At 44.6% G+C, this 15,911-nt stretch overlaps 1 protein-coding gene, 1 long non-coding RNA gene and 2 pseudogenes across 3 annotated transcripts in view; 2 read left to right on the forward strand and 2 right to left on the reverse strand.

The window, feature by feature from the left end:
- Window positions 1–15,911, forward strand: part of LOC127672159 (protein arginine N-methyltransferase 9-like) — a 217,329-nt pseudogene that overhangs the window by 185,906 nt on the left and 15,512 nt on the right.
- The window catches only part of LOC127672155 (transmembrane protein 184C-like), a 250,674-nt gene that overhangs the window by 149,476 nt on the left and 85,287 nt on the right, over window positions 1–15,911 (reverse strand). The window lies entirely within an intron of this gene.
- Window positions 618–6,927, reverse strand: LOC127672162 (uncharacterized). Its single transcript, XR_007974837.1, has 3 exons — window positions 6,812–6,927; window positions 2,550–2,638; window positions 618–773 (listed from the first exon to the last, which is right to left on the reverse strand). It is a non-coding gene; the product is annotated as an uncharacterized LOC127672162 (long non-coding RNA).
- Window positions 7,180–15,911, forward strand: part of LOC127672158 (protein arginine N-methyltransferase 9-like) — a 231,974-nt pseudogene continuing 223,242 nt past the window's right edge.

Raw genomic sequence — 15,911 nt, forward strand, 5'->3', positions numbered from 1 at the left:
TCTTGTCAACAGTTCAGTGGCCTGCTGACTACCTGGTGGCTGGAGAGACACAGAGATACTCCCCTTTACAATTATTTACTGAAAGATCCAGAAGCCACTACAATCTTTCTTGCTGCCCTAGACCTGAACCACAAGTTACTATCTTCTCACAACCACTTAGCATCAGTTGAAGACTCATGCAAAAGCTGTGACCTACTAAACTTAAGCTTACTGGAAAGTCTTAAGAATGCTTCTGATACAGACCAACCTTTCTTCTTCTTTTCCACCATTCCAAAAAATTGGGTGTGATGTGGAAACCATGTGCAAGCATGAGGCAAAAGCCAACCAGTCTTAGAATCCTCAACCTTGGCAGTCAGCCAGCAACAGGCTAATCCTGAAAACAAAAATGACCAAGTTGGTCAGGGTCTGTACACCGGCTCTCCTGCTACATGCAGCTGTCAGTGCTGAAGAACTGCTCCTTCAACAAGTGGGACAGCAACAGTGATGCTTTATCAATCAACCAAGCTGTCCTGGAGACCTGCTCTCAGTGCATGGCCAGCAACAACAGGTATCAAGCACTGGAGATGATCCACTGTCCACATGGAAGAGCCTCACCTAGGTAAGGACATGGGGAAGAGTCTATTAACAGCAACTTGGAAGAGAAAGCCAGTACAGTCAGATTCTTCAACAGGAGTCAGACTGCTTCTGGGTAACATGGTATGGATGGTCTTGTCTTACTGCAGAGTCCCTTCCCACTTATAAGCAGGGAAGTGGAATGGAATGCCTTGCGTTTTCTGGAAGAAATTAAATAGAACAAGAGGCCATAAACCAAGAACCTCCGACTGTGTATCACAGAACCAGCTATGCCAGGCACAGTTTTAATAAAATAAACCTAGCAAGTAAACAATGTAAGCACAAACTCCATGCCATGAGATAACAGAATGTCATTTCTGTTCTAAAAATAATAGGACTGTCTAATGTTACAGCTTTTGTTTTACCTAAATAACAAATTTCCTTCTATTATTATCCTTGGAAATTTTTAAAATGTCTGAAACATTTGTGTTTCTCAAGAAACTCTGTTCTATTATAAATTTAACAAAAGCATATATAACCACACACTACATTTCCCCACACAAAACAAAGAAAATTTAACTATCTCTACCTGATGACAGAGTTAAAAATACAGATACCCTTCAGCAAGTTAAGTGCAAGAAGCCATTAGAAATGTGAATAAAGGGCTGGGGGGAAGACTCAGCAGTTAAGAGCACAGGCTGCTTACTCTTCCAGAGGTCCTGATGTCAATTCCCAGCAACCATAAGGTGGCTCACAACCATCTGTAATGAGATCTGATGCCCTCTTCTGGTGTGTCTGAAGCCAGCTAGAGTGTACCCATATAAATGAAATAAATTAATCTTTAAAAGAGAGAGAGAGGAATTGAGGGAGGGACAGAGAGAGAAAGAGAAAGAGAGAGAGACAGAGAGACAGAGAAAGAAAAGAGACAAACAGTGGGCAGGTGGCAATAGAAACTGAGGCAAAGGAAGCCTACGCCCCTGCTGAGCAGGGCAGAAGGCGAGCTCAGAGAGATATCCCATGCATCCCAATTGTGACCAACATCACCTGGGCATGTCTTCACTGTCCCCAAATTTATCAACTCAATGAAGCCCTAAGCACTTCTGAAGGACTCCCACCCCTAGGGGGCTCCACCACCACCCCAGGCCTCCATGGGCCTACTGTTCTGACTGGTTTCAATGGTGCTTGCACCAGGAATTTGAGAAGAGATGGAGCAACACATAGGATACAAAGCTTCTTCTAAAAGTCGCTTCAGGCAGGAGCCACATTACTCCATAGTCCATGATGGGCCTCACCCTCACAGGGAGGGCAGCTCAGGGAGCTATGCAATAGAGAAAAAAAAAGAAAAGCCTCCTCCCAGCAACTGTGAACTGTCTAAACAGCCTTAAGGAGGATCAGAACCTTCATGTGCCCCTCCTCCAGCAACTGTTAATGACTTGTAGTAAATGCTGCCCTCTGAGAGGCTTCAAAGGCCCTGTTCCCAGCAACCCTCCTTAACTATCTTATAAACCCTCAGGAAGCGAAGCGCCTTCTTTCCCTCCTCCCTTGAGAGGAAAGTTGAGGGCACAATCTTGTTCATCTTTCCTTCAGGTAACCACAGTTGCTGGCAGTTCTAGAAAGCAGATGTCACCACTACCACTACTGTGCAGTGCTTCCAACAGCCTAGGCAAGCCTCTACCAACTGAGCCACACTGGACAGACTGGGAGGTGGGGGCGGGAACAAAACAAAACCTTCTTCTTTAGGAGGATACAGGCCTTACCCTGCCAGGGGTAAACCACCCAGGCAAAGCCAGTTCTGTGCTGTCAGTGCCCCGTGTGACCCTACCTACTGTGCTAAAGGCGAATAACAGCTCCTTCTTTAGTGATGGACTTCATGGTGTAGACAATAATTCAGATCATTTGAGGACGACAGTCTTCCCTGTGACTCTCAGCAACTGTCTTAGTCACCAGGAACAAGAGAACACTGACAAGAGGAAGCATTTAACTGGAGGCTGGCTTACCATTCCACAGAGTCAGTCCATTGTCATCACAGAGAAAGCACAGCACACTGGCCAGAATGGCCCTGGAGCAGAGAGCTTTACACTCTGATCTGCAGGCAGCAGAAAGAGACAGGGCTTGGCATGGGACTTTGAAATCTAAAGCCCACCCCCAGTGGCACAGTTCCTCCAACAAGGCCATGCCCCCTAATCCTTCTAATCCTTTCAAACAGCTCTACCCTCTGGTGACAAGGAATTCAAATATATGAGCCCACTGGGGCCATTCTTATTCAAACCATCACAGAAGCTTAAAGGAAATTTCTGCTTGAAAACTTCTCTGATTCCCTAAAGTAATTACTACAGACATTATAACCCATGGCTTTACACAAAATATCTCATCCCAGGTACTTAAGTCACTCATCAACAGAGATAAGATGTGCTCCCCTAGATACTGAGAGTTCTGACCAGGGTATGTCCTGCAGGAGCCTGTGCTCTGGAGGTCAGTGATGTTCCTCTTCAAACTCAACTTCACAAGTTCAAACTGGAATTGGTTTAAGAGTAATGACTATGGTCCCGGGTATAGTGTTACACATCTTTAATCCCAGCACACTGGAGGCAGAGACAGGAGAGAGGCAGAGACATGTGAATCTGTGAGTTTGAGGAAAACCTGGTTGTCTTAGGATTTCTATTTCTGCACAAACATCATGACCAAGAAGCAAGTTGGGGAGGAAGGGGTTTATTCAGCGTACACCTTGCACACTGCTGTTGATCACTAAAGGAAGTCAGGACTGGAACTCAAGCAGGTCAGGATGCAGGAGGTGATGCTGAGACCATGGAGAGATGTATCTTACTGGCTTGTTTCCCCTGCCTTGCTCAGCCTGCTCTTGTATAGAACCCAAGACTAACAGCCCAGGTATGGCATACCCACAAGAGGCCCTACCCACTAATTGAGAAAATGCCCCACAGTTGTATCTCATGGAGACACTACCCCAACTGAAACTCCTTTCTCTCTGATAACTCCAGCCTGTGTCAAGTTGACACACAAAACCAGCCAGTACAGCCAGTCTACATAGAGTTGTATGGCTAGCCAGGTCTACACTGGAAGACCCTGTCTCAAGAACAACAGCAATGAAAAGCCTTTAACATATAATTGTCCTGAGAAATGCAGAGTCCCTGAAAACACAGTATGTGCTTGGAGATGCAGACAGACACTTATTGTTAGCTAACAACTACAGTCCTCAGTACCACTAGTAACTGTGGTACTATACCACACACAATGTCTCACAACTGCTGCAAACTCAAGTATACCAAATGAACTGAAATTTAGTATCTCTGAGCAGTAGTAACCTACTCATTATTGGCTAAAGTTAAAAATGTGCATGTGTATCTTCATTTAAAGTGCTATTACACTAACCCTGTGGTCTTAGTTCACACACAGTGTGTGTCCACCGAGCTGAGTATCGAAAATTTCATTTATTTATTAACTGATTCAGTGACTGATCTGAAGCAGCCCAGGCTGGACTCAAATATACTTCCCAGACAAGGCTAAGCTTGAACTTGTGACATCCCTCAGCCTCTGGAATGTTGAGATTACTGACATGTCCCAGCCCATCCTATTTTTATGAAGTGCTGTGGATTGTGAATGGATAAAAGTAATCTTCCAACTGAAGGTCTTCTTTAGCACCTATAGAGCGTGTTATTCTAAGTTTTCTCACTCATATAAACCTGTAGAGTTTGTGTGTATTTATGAAACGTCAGCTACAAACTGGCAGAGTCAACCATTGCTCTTCATCGTTGTTGGCTCTCCTGCCCCTCACTATAGGCCACACACTCACCGATGCCTGCGCTTACTCCTGTGGTGCCACCACCTCGCTATCCAATCTCCACCTTCCGTCCATGTCATACATTGAATTCAGATGTCCCCACTTAAAATGGCGCCTAGTCTTAACGTTCTGAACTTAAATGCCAAAGCCACAAAAATTCTTTTACAAACTCACCTCTGTTTTCTGACACTTATTGCTTTTTTGATTTACCACAGTCAGAATCAATCAAACATTCCACCTGGGCAGACACTGCCAAAAAAAACCACACAATATTCTTCTAATAGCAAACAAAAGGCTGTTGACTGAGGTTACAGGATAAGTCTAGTTTCTTCATGTGTGACTGTTCATTGAAAGGCTAATTTACATAGCCACACAAGCCTTTGAGACTGCACATTTTAAAGGAGCCCAGAGTTTACATAATAGTTAATTGGCTCTCTCCCATTCTCTACTTCCCAATCCTGTCTTCAGATACTATGCAGAACACTCAGCGCAACCTAAAGAAGGTAGTCTCAAAGACTATCACATAATTTCAGGAGGCAATCAGGCGGCTCCACCTCATACTCCTACCATGACGTTCTGTCACAACAGGCACAAAGCAGCAAGCCTCATGACCATGGACTAAAACCATCAGCCAAAATAAACCTTTCCTGTTTTAAGAGCTGCCTTTGGGGGATGGAGAGATGACTTAGCAGCTTGCTCAGTGGGTAGAGTGCTTGCTATGCAATCATGAGGCCCTGTGTTTGAATCTCACAGTATGCTTGAAAAGGCCAGGTGTGGTCCCAGGCCTGTACTCCCAGGACTACAGGGTGGAGAGACACAAAGATTATTAGGGCTGGCTGGCTGTCAGCCTTGCTCGAGGTTCAATGAGAGACCCTGCTTAAGAGGGTAGGACCAAGAGTGATATCAGGATAGCTGATGGCCTCCTCACCAAGGACCCTGCTCTCCACACGCTCATTCCCCATTTTGCTAAGGAAATGTTGTTTCCTGAACTCTGAAGTGGGGCCTTGGCTGTTCTTCCTTGGCCTCTGTGACTTTCTCCAAATTCAACTCTTCATTCATTTATTCGCCCATTCGTTCATTCATGCCTTTCCATTTACTCTTTTCTGCCATTTCTCTAATTGTGTCCCATTTCTAAACCTTCTTCCACACTGTAGTTTGAATGCAAAATGTACCCCAAAAGTCATATCTTTGAATACTTGGTCCCAAATTACTGACAGCATTTGAGAAGGCCCTGGTACCTTTACAAAAATCTTACTGAAGTAATTCCCTGGGATGAACTCCGAAACCTTATAGTTCAGCTCTCTTCCTAGTCTGCTTCCTAAGTGTTGTGACTAAGCAACAAGCCACCTGCTCCTACCACCTAGGCTTGCCAGCCTGCTGCCACACCCTCCTCACCATGATGGTCTGGATACCTTCGAACCATGAACCCTTCTACCACATCTCTACAATCATTAGCTCTGTTCTCCCTTCCCAAAACATACAACCACAAAACAGGCCAACTGAGCCCACCCTAGACACAACACCAAAAGCTAAAACACATCCTTCTTGCCAAGCCTATTCCTCTCCTTCGTTCACCTCCCACAGGAGAAACAGACCTCACCTCACTTCCACCCCACACCCAGTCAGCCCCATCTAAGCAGGGACTGTCCTCCTGCACTAGTCCTGGTCATGACACCAACGCCCTGCTCCTGACCTGCCTCTTCCCTTAGGAGGAACCATGCTCATCAGTCCTCATGCCCTCATATGCCCTAGCCTGTCTGCAGCCCGGGTGCTCCCAACCATGCAGGCTGGATACTGCTGTGTCTCAGCTACAGCCTTCTCTTGGAGAATTTCCCTTCCCCACTCAGCAGAAATCCCTAACCCTCCTTTGCTCTTACTAGTTATTAGAGGATGAACAGCCATTTTTCAAAATGCTTGGGACCAGAAGTGTTCCGGGATGCTGAGATCTGGGTCAGAACCCACCTGTCAACACCAAACTCATCAGTTGCTTAAGAAACATATGCATGGGTGCAGAAGGCAGTTTGGCACAATAGTCTTAAGAATTCCTGGGCAAAACCAATATTTCATGGTATAGAATTTTCTATACGGTATCTTGGCAGCACTCAAAATATTCCAGGATCCACAAAGTGCACAGTGATCAATTTAAGGAGGTTTTGGGGGGGGGGGGGTTAGGGGGAGAGGGGTGCAAGACAGGGTTTCTCTGTATAGCCTTGGCTGTCTTGAAACTTACTTTGTAGACTAGGCTGGCCTCAAACTCAGAAATCCGACTGCCTCTGCCTCCCAAGTGCTGGGGTTAAAGGTGTGTGTCACCAGTGCTCGGTTTAAGGAGCTTTTATTTCGTTTTGTAGTAGTGAGTCTGGTGCGCTGAGATCCAGAAGGCCCGGAGCAGCGCACACTCAGGGCCAGAGCAGGCTCTGGAACTCGCAGCAGCACACTCCAGGAGGAGGGAGAGAAGACACAAACCTTTGGTTGCAGCCTGGGAAAATACCCAATCCCAGAAAATGATCTCACAGCCTAGTCCTCCAAGTCGTTAGGGGGCCACAGTTTACTCCCCGGCGTGACGTCATCACAACGCGTCGCTGCGGGATGCTTGCGCAGCTCCGCCCGCTGCTGGGAAGGCGGGGCTTCCCGCTGTGTGCACCGAGCCACTCCGCGCGTCCAGTGGCTGCGACGGGTCCAGGGAAGCGCGCCGTGGAGACTCTCTTTTCCCTTCGTCGGCTTCCGAGCGGAGATTTAGCCGTGCCGAACTCGAGGTCCAGGCCCCCCCCGAGGCGCCGGGGGTGGCGCAGGTGCGGCCGGCCGGGCCCAGCTGGTGGCACGGTCCTTGCAGAGTGCTGAGCACTGTCTAGGAGACCAGGACTTGGGCACTGCCCACGCCCATTACCTTCTGGTGCTCAGCCTGGCGCCAGAGCTCAAAGACGACGTGAAGGTGAGGCCTTACTTCTCTCAGTGGCTGGCAAATCCTGTGATCTGAGCAGCAACAGCAGGGTGTAGTGTGTGTGTGTGTGTGTGTGTGTGTGTGTGTGTGTGAGAGAGAGAGAGAGAGAGAGAGAGAGACGAGAGACAGGGAGAGACAAACAGATGGACACACACACACACACGCACACACACACTCACTCACACTCTTCAATCATCTAATTACTTTGGGAATCTATTCTGTACCGGGCTCCCCTACAGCCTACAGCCAGATTTAATTAACAAAAGTCAAAAATTGTCACACATCTGTTTCAAAATTTCTTCCTCACTTAAATAAAATTCCAAAGGCTCTTAAAATGGGATGAGACTGGGTAGTTTTTTTTTTTTTCTTCTCCAGTATCTAAGTTAAATTTGCCCTGCCCTGTAAGCTTTGCACTATCCTGTGTAGTTGGAATGCTGTGTGTCCTGGGGTTGGATAAAGTGTGCAATCATAAGGGACTCTTAATATTTATTAATCCATCTTATTTGTAACGGTCAAGCTGTTAAGCTACTGTGTTTTTTATATTAAAATCTTAACTTCAAAAAGTAACGTAATTGCATATACAGTTTTAAGCTGTAAATGGTCTTGCTTTGTTTAGTCCAGAATCTCTCAACCTGACACTGTTGACATTTTGCACCAGACAGTCCTGAGTCTTCCTTCCTGTCTCACAGCACAGTCTGCCCTCTGCCCACTAGATGACAGTAGCATTAGACTTTTGTAATTCATAGACATTTCAGGACCTGTTGGCTTACTTCGGAATATGATAGTATGCTGGATAGTTTGTTCCTCTGCGTAGACCACAGTAGAATAGTGAATCTGGTTTCTGACAAGGGACTGAGGTGTATATTTTATGTATGAAAGCAGACCCGGCCTCCAGGTTCTCCCAGCATCCCTCAGTCTCTACCTGGCATATCCTGCCCTCTACCCTGAACTTTCCAGCCCGGAGGCTGGGCTGCCCCTCCTCTGGAGGCTCTTCTTTATATAATCCGGACATTTTTGTCTCCTCCCCCTTACGCCCCCCACTCTACTCCTGCACCCTTTCTTTCATTCCCCTTCCCACCATCCCCATGGCAACTCCCCTGGCCTCCATCCTTGGGTCCAGAGAACTCACCCACCTGAGAGCAGCTTCCCAATAAACCTACATTTGATTAATCTAATCTGGTTTGAGTTGGCACACACTCCGGGAGAGAAATAACTTATCATAGTGGACCAACACAATTCTTTGCACAGTTCTAGCTGCTGCTTCTGAGGAGACAAGACAAGCAGTGCTTGTTGAAAGTACATATAAAATTTGTCTGTGAGTGTAGCTCATCAGTAGGGTGCATGTGTTGGTAAAATTCTTATTCAGGGGAATATATAAGCTGTGCTTGCCCTTCCTACTAAAATCCCAATAACAGGTCTTTGGAGGAAGTAATGGACTCATGGGGCTTACTTACAGAGGATAGAGGAGGAGTTCTTTCCGGGAGTGTGAATACTCCTGCTTCAAAAGGCTGCACTGGAAAGCCTTTACTGAGCAGGGATAACTTTATAGTCAAGAATAGAAGGGGTTACTGGGATAATTGATGCTGGTTACCTGGAGCGAAGAAATTAGTGGTGATGAAGAAGAGACTAGTAAAGTGGAAATTCATGGTTTCTTTGGGCTCTCAATTATGTCATGTGATGTTTTGCTGAAGCAGAAACAGGAAAAAGGATATTTTGCTGAAGCAGGCACATGAGAGGTGCATGATGATTAGAAAGAATATAAATATGACCACACAGATAGTGTGACGGAAGCTCTTGCTTTGGATTGCCTTGCTGTGCGTTGCTAGTCTCGACTTCATAAAGAATATCCTGCCAATGCCACAGACTGACCCAGCCGGTATTCAGGAAGGCATAGGTACGGCGAGATCACAGACACCAGATGACAGACACCAGAGAGCGGTTTGAATCTGCTGCAACTTTACTTTTTAGTCAGGTATATTTATAGTATATTGAGGAACAGATCAAGGTTGGCACACCCAAACAATTGCTAAACAAGGTACATTTCCATCTTAATTAGAACAGCAAGTGGACATGACATGATGCCCACAGGAACTCTTATTCTGTGAACCATGATCAAAAGCAAACTATGATCATGAACCTCAGACATATAGTGTTCGATTCTAACTTGTGGTTACTTATTAAAGTTGTCTTAATAATCAACAGGAGAACTTGGGCCTTCAGACCAATTTGTATGCTTAAAGCCTACTTCTGTCATCAAAAGTCAAAATGCTTTAAAAATGGACACATATACATTACAAGAGCCTTCTCTACTGCCTTGGACAGCAAACACTATGGTGGTCTGGCTCAAGCTAATCTATGTCCATAATCTCAAGAAAATTATAGGTCCTTCTAACCTTCAATGTTTTTATCCATTTATTACCTTCTGATCATAAATACCTGTATAAAGCAATAGCTCATCAGTAGTCCTATACTTTTTCATATTGTTTTCTTCTTGCTACAAACTATTCATCATTACCTTTGCTAAGGCTAATGATAAAGACGGACCCTGTTGAAAAGCATTCCGAGATTTTCTTTCACTAAGGTTCAACATGAATTCATTGAATTTGGGAATGGAAGCAGTAGGCGTAATCGCCACATCCTCTTTTTCTTTCCACCAGAATACCAAGTTTTCCTTTATCAATTAACCAGCTTGTAGCCTGGGATCGTGCTGTATAAAGAATTAAGAATGGGAAGAAGAAAGACACAGTGCAGAACCCATAATCCAGGAAGCGCAATATCCTTAGAGAACATCAAGGCCCTTTCTTAGGCCAGAGGTGAGCACACTGCCAGGGACCTCCAGGGAGCCTAGCCCCGAGTGGCATTTTTCTCCCATCTGCCTTAATGATGTACTGTCATGTCACACAGAGGTCACTGGAGTTGGTGTGGCAGTTCCCGGTTTTTTGTTTTTAAGACGCAACTCTGTTAGATCTCGCTTCCCTGAGTAAATGGACTTCAGCACAAGTCTGAAAAGGCAAGGAAATAACAGCACAACCATAATAATGAACATCAATATTCCAGTTAAGACAAAATATTGTACCAATCTAGAGAATTCAAAGACTTAATTCCTGCTTCCAGTCCTTTAGCCAATGAGTCAAGCTGGGTATTATCTAGATGTGCTTTGCTAATTGTTGCAATATCCCTCTGCAATATCTCCTTGTTATGAGTAATCTCAGAATCTGCCCAAACTGCCTGTAAATGATTCTTTACCTTTTCCCATTGCTCAGTAGCATTATAAGGTAAAGGTGTAACACAAATATACGGAAAGGTAGCATGGCATGGAGTCTCCATCCTGGTCTTAATATTTACTATATCCTGTCCTAAAGCTAAGACCACCTCTTCTAAAACATTTATCTTTGACTCCAACTTTCTGTCTATCAGTGCTTGTTCTGACAAGGCCAATGAGATATTCTTATTCATATCATTGACAAATTGTGCAGTATGCATTTCCTGAACCAAGGCAGCATTAGAGATGGCAAATGTAGTGAGTATGGCTAGTAATGCTGAGATCCCTAGGATAAGGGCAGCCACAAATCTCTTTGGTCTTATTAAGACCAAAAGTCTTGGCACACCAAAGACCTTATGATATTCTGGTTGCTTCCTGTTTGCTTCTTTGGACTCTTGCTGATTGGCAGAGCCTCGTGGTTTCTTCTGAATTGAACTACTACTGCTGATTCGTGTTCAGTGTTTGTCATGTGGACTGTATTGTTGACAAGGAAGATTGCTATAGCGCCAAAGAACTATTTGTAAACAGGTCCACACCCCCCCCCCCATTTTCTATTAACCTTTCTTTTCCCCTATCTCTAGTGGGTGGTGGGCTAGAAGGGAGGTTGAAGGGTTAAAGAACCCTTATTAAAGTAGTTTTGAAAAATCTAAGCCTACAGACCAGCATCACTGAGATGAAGTTTTCTGGGTGCTGTTTTCTGAGATCACAAAGAAACTGTTTTCCAGAGATAGCTAAAGTTGTACCTTGTGCTGCAGCTGGACTTGGTAATGTATAAGAATCACCAAGGTTGTACTGGTTTTGAAGATGTGAAGGCGTCAGGGAGAACGGCTGAGGCTTGAGACTGTGAGAAGCTAGAGAAGGCCATTGGTGAAGGTGCAGCCTCAGTTGCAGTCGATGACCCAGGACTAAAGAGGTTATGCAAAGAATCTGAGGCTTGGCACCATGAAGAGGGCCTATGAGAGGCTATTAGTGAAGCCCAGTTGCAGCAGAAGATAGCAGTATATTGGAGATGTCAGTACCATGGGATGACCACCAAGAACAAAAGCAGCAGTGGAGAAGAGTCAACCAGAGCCTACAGTGCTACAAAGGGCAGAGCTGGAGACATGACCCAAGTCCTTTGGAGGGGCCTAGAATATCATGTGTGGATCCCAGACATTGAAACAAGAAGCTGTAAAGTTGGCCACTAAGCTTGGCCTTATTTTAATTTTAAACTAGATTATTATTACTGTGAGTGTGTATGTGTGTGTATTTGTGTGTGTGTGTTTGTGTATGTGTGTGTTGTGTGTGTGTGTAAGAGAGAGAGAGAGAGAGAGAGAGAGAGAGAGAGAGAGAGAGAGAGCTTGTATACCACAGTATGCATGTGGAAGTCAGAAGCTACCTTTCAGACTTTTCGCCTTCTGCTGGGTTTCAGGTGTCAGACTTGCATGTGCAAATTTTTACCTGTTGAGCCATCTTGCTTATCCTACTTTTTTAAAATGATGGTTACATTAAGGAATGGGAGGAAGATCCATGTTTGAAGCATCATAATTTTACGGATTTTTCTTCTTTTGTAGCATGTTTGCTAAAAACGCTGGTGCACACTCAGTCTATGCCTGTGAATTATCCAAGACCATGTATGAACTCGCCTGTGACGCAGTGGCTGCAAACAAGATGGAGTGTGGGATAAAGCCCTTGCACATGAAGTCCCTGGATATAGAGATTCCAAAGCACATCCCTGAAAGGTGTGTTTATACTTCATTAAAAACCTTATGACACATTTCCAGCTCCTTATGTTAACAAAAGTCCTTGTTTTCTGAAGATATGGTTATCACCTAGCTTAATAAAATTGAGTTTTTTTATAATATGTTTTAAATGGGGCCTCTGTTGAGCCTTTACCTGACCAAAGACCATTTCTCCCACTGATGCCCAACAAGGTCTTCCTCTGCCACATTTTTGGCTGGAAACATGTGTGCCCCTTGGTTGATGTTTCAAACCCTGGGAATCTTGGGGCACCTGGGCCGAAATCATTGTTCTTCCCATGGGGCTGTAAAGCCCTTCAGATCCTCTGGACCATCCTCCAGCTCCTCCATTGGGGACCCCATGTCCAGTCCAATAGTTGATTGTTAGCATCAGCCTCTGTATTTGTAAGGCTCTGGCAGGGCCCCTCCGGAGATAACCATGGCATGCTCCTTTTAGCATGCACTTCTTGTCATCCATAGTAGTGTCAGGGTTCGTTGACTGTTTATAGGTGTTTTGTTTTTTTTTGACAGAGGGTTTCTCTGTGTAGCCCTGGCTGTCCTGGAGCTCACTCTGTAGACCAGGCTGGCCTCCAACTCAGACATCTGCCTGCCTCTGCCTCCCGAGTGCTGGGACTAAAGTATGTGGTTTTTCTCAGTAAAGTAGACAGACTTCCTGTGGGTCAGCGGTGCTAAATAGCCGTTTCCACTGTGAGCAGTTCACCTTTGCAGACATCCTGTTGTCATTACTGGCCTGCACCAGAGTGAAAGCTTGCAAGTGCAGTGGGCGAGCACTGTGGCTCGTGTGCACAGTCTGAGAAGCCCTGCGTTTGTGTCTGCATCTCACTGTGGTAGGATCTCTGTGAGATCAAGGGCAGCCTGGTCTACAGAATTACTTCTGTGACAGCCCAGGCCACACAGAGAAACCCTGTCTGAACAAAACAAAAGAAAATAAAAAATGAAGAAGAAAAAGGGAATTAACTTTGAGAAGGGTCACTGACAGAGTCTGTGGATGTGTTCCCTCCCTGGTTTGTTTTTGCTTTTTAATGCAGCGGTTTCTTGTAGCCCAGGCTCGCTTTAAACCCACTGTGTAGTCAAAGATTACCTTTAACTTCTGTCTGATCATCTTGCCTCCATGTGTCATAACCACATATGACATACCACATATTTACAGACATAAACCACCATTCCAGGCCAGGAGAAAAACACTTACATTGTGTTAAGAGTTAGAAGCTAAATGTTTACTGTTCAGGGAGACCAGAAAAGATGCAGGTGTTGGCAGCCGCCCATACTGCGCCCAAAGATGGGGCAGGTTTCCTGTGCATGAATCAGCAGGACACGGCTATTGTCCACCCCGAAGGACACAGTGCGCATGACCCAAGTATATCACAGCCTGCTCTGGGGCATGCTAATAAGGCATTGAGGCCTGCACCAATCAGGTAGCGACATGAGTCTCCTAGCATATATAAGCTGTGCCTTTTCCTCCCTCGGGGTTCCCTGCTCAGAAAAGCTGTACAATAAAAGAGTGTCCGCAGAAGGATCCTGCTGCCGTGCGTCGTTCTTGCTGGCGAGACGATAGGCGCGAGACATGTGGGTACCAATTACTCTTATGAACAGGCTGTGAACAAAGTCTGGGCACAGGACAACCCTTCTGTGCCTAGAGCAAGGGAAAGGAGCTAATGAAGAGGAGGGGAACCCAAGGGACATCTCAGGACTCAGGGGAAGATAATGAAATGTATTAAGAGAATTGTAAAGATTTTCTATAACTTATTTGCCCTTTTCTCTCAGCTTTGGCAGCTTTATAGAAATAGCATATCAGTTTACTTACATTTATCTTTAAAACATCATTCTATAGCGTGTCCCTAATTGTAGCAGAAACTGTCGATGAAGCCTTATTTGGAGAAGGAATTGGGGAGAGTTTGATTCATGCCTGGGAACATTTGCTTCTGCAGCCGAAGGTAAGCAGCGCGCAACCACTGACATTTGATGACAAATTCATTGTTTCAGAGGCATATTGAGCCCCTAGAATGTTTGCAGGACATAAAACATATGTCAGAGTACAACTAGATACACGGAAAGAAACACAAGAAAAAGCATTTGGCAACAGTATAATACAATGTGCATTTTATGCACCTGTAAGGTTACAGATCAAAATTCTACAGAAGAAAGCCCTGTGAATGAGAGCTTATTTGTGGAGGGATTCACTGAAATGCTCGAGAAGAGGAGGGAAGAACTTTGAATCTCACAGCTGTGTCACAGTGCCTGGGATTGTGGCAGATCTCCAGAAAGAAGGTAGTAATATTAGTTGAGTAATGTTTTAAGGTATTCAGTAAATTCAGGCAACTAAAGAGCACACTGAACTCCTCTACTGCAGCCCACAAGCCATATGTATATTACAGTTAACTTACTATATACATTGTATATATTAAGGAACTTTAGTAAAATCATCTTTATAGAAAGCATCACAGGTGAGTGGTTAGAAGAGCACTCTGGGGGGCGGTGCAGGCCAGGGCAGACGGACATCTTCGTTTGATGCTTAGTTCTACTTAAGTAGAATTCCAGGATCAGAACCAGCTTTTTCTAAATGGAAAATGTTCATTCACTTTACTCTGTGAGAGGTTTATGCAGAAAAATATTTCAGTTCAGATTGATTTTAGTTGACGTGCAAGTAAGGATGTCCAATGTGAACATAAATTTGAGTATTGTTTTTCTTGGTAATTTCATCAATGTAATGATTGGGCAAAATGCAATTTTATATCTTTTAAAGATGTCTGTTTCCTGTGTAAAGTTAACATAAAAATAGGTTAGGAAGTACTGAGGAATAAAAGAAAGAAAAATCACCCTGAACGGACTCCCGGTAATAGCTACTGCTTATGTTTGCTGTGAATTGTTTGTTAATCTTATTGTTTCATGTAACGAGTGATAGTAAAAATGTTTGATAAAATGTAGGCCCAGGACAGCATGCAGACACACGGGCCTCAGTTACCAAGTTGGATGAATGCGAATGTACTAGTTGCCTCTCAGTGTATCTTAACTCATTAAAGAATGCCAGTGAATACAGTCGTGTGGGCCGTACCCTCCTTAGGCCTGCTGCTGACTGCCTGTCTTGTGGAGCGTGTGGTGGGGTTCTCACCTCACTGCTTGACGCTCACTCAGATTCATATTTTACTTGGTTGTCTTATCCCCTTTGGTGAAGGACCTAAGTGCTTTGTCTGTTCTTGGTTGTCTCCTGTTAGCTTGCCGGAATTCAAAAGCACATTTTTTTTAATGGAATATGAGTCATTTAGTGAATATGTGTTCTGTAAATACTTTCCTTTTTAAAAGTTTTACAATTTTTATTTCTGCATGTGTGTTTTGTGTGTGTGCCTTGTGTATGTGCAGTTTGCAGCTGCCATAGGAGGGTGTTGCTGAAGTTGTAGGTATTTGTGAAACATCTGACGTGTGTGCTGGAACCCAACTGAACTCAGGGACTCTGCAAGAACAACATGGGTGCTTACCTACAAACCATCGCTCCATCCCACAAAAACTGTTAATTTTAATATGGAGTTATTCATCATTTTTTCCTTTATGCGATTTTATATATGCGTGTGTGTGTGTGTGTGTGTGTGTGTGTGTTTATTTATTTATTTAAGAAATCTGTGGCCTTGA

Source organism: Apodemus sylvaticus, chromosome 21, assembly GCF_947179515.1.
Source record: "Apodemus sylvaticus chromosome 21, mApoSyl1.1, whole genome shotgun sequence".
Classification (NCBI taxonomy): domain Eukaryota; kingdom Metazoa; phylum Chordata; class Mammalia; order Rodentia; family Muridae; genus Apodemus; species Apodemus sylvaticus.